This window comes from Morus notabilis, unplaced genomic scaffold (assembly GCF_000414095.1).
Source record: "Morus notabilis unplaced genomic scaffold, ASM41409v2 Scaffold50, whole genome shotgun sequence".
NCBI classification, from domain to species: Eukaryota; Viridiplantae; Streptophyta; class Magnoliopsida; order Rosales; family Moraceae; genus Morus; species Morus notabilis.
Window position 1 is genome coordinate 274,751 of NW_010358085.1, and position 597 is coordinate 275,347.

At 48.9% G+C, this 597-nt stretch overlaps 1 protein-coding gene across 1 annotated transcript in view; it reads left to right on the plus strand.

Annotated features, from left to right (window-relative positions):
- LOC21394447 (CCR4-NOT transcription complex subunit 10) overlaps positions 1-597 on the plus strand; it is a 17,939-nt gene that overhangs the window by 5,762 nt on the left and 11,580 nt on the right. The gene's annotated exons all lie outside the window — the stretch shown is intronic.

Here is a 597-nt window from a genome sequence, read left to right on the forward strand (position 1 = left end):
AATACCGTGCATTAAAACGCGTGTCACGATCAAACGTGATAGACAGTGGCACTCCGTGTAACCTCACGATGTGCTCCAGGTACAATTCTGACAGAATCTTCCGAGAGTACGTCGCACGGAACGGTATGAAGTGCGCGGATTTCGTTAACCTGTCAACCACCACTAGATGGCATCGTGCTTCAGCTCGGTGTTCGGTAGCCCCATCAGAAAATTCATGGTGATGTGCTCCCATTTCCATTCAGGGGCAGGAAGAGGTTGTAACTCCCCCGCTGGCTTCTGGTGCTCAGCTTTAACCTGGAGGCAAGTCATACACTCCGAGACATACTCACGAACGTCTCTTTTCATGCTTCTCCACCAGTACTGTCTTTTCAGGTCCTGGTACATCTTTGTACTCTCCGGATGAATAGCATACGTCGATTTGTGCGCCTCTTGCAGAATCTTCTTCTTTACCTCACCTGCCTTAGGAATAGTAAGGCGGTTGCGGAAATACAAGGCTTCGTCCTCCCGGATTCTCCAATCCTCGAATTGTTTTTCATTATGGATCCGAATCCAAATCCCTTGGAGGTGGGGATCCTGCCATTGATTCTGCTTAACTTG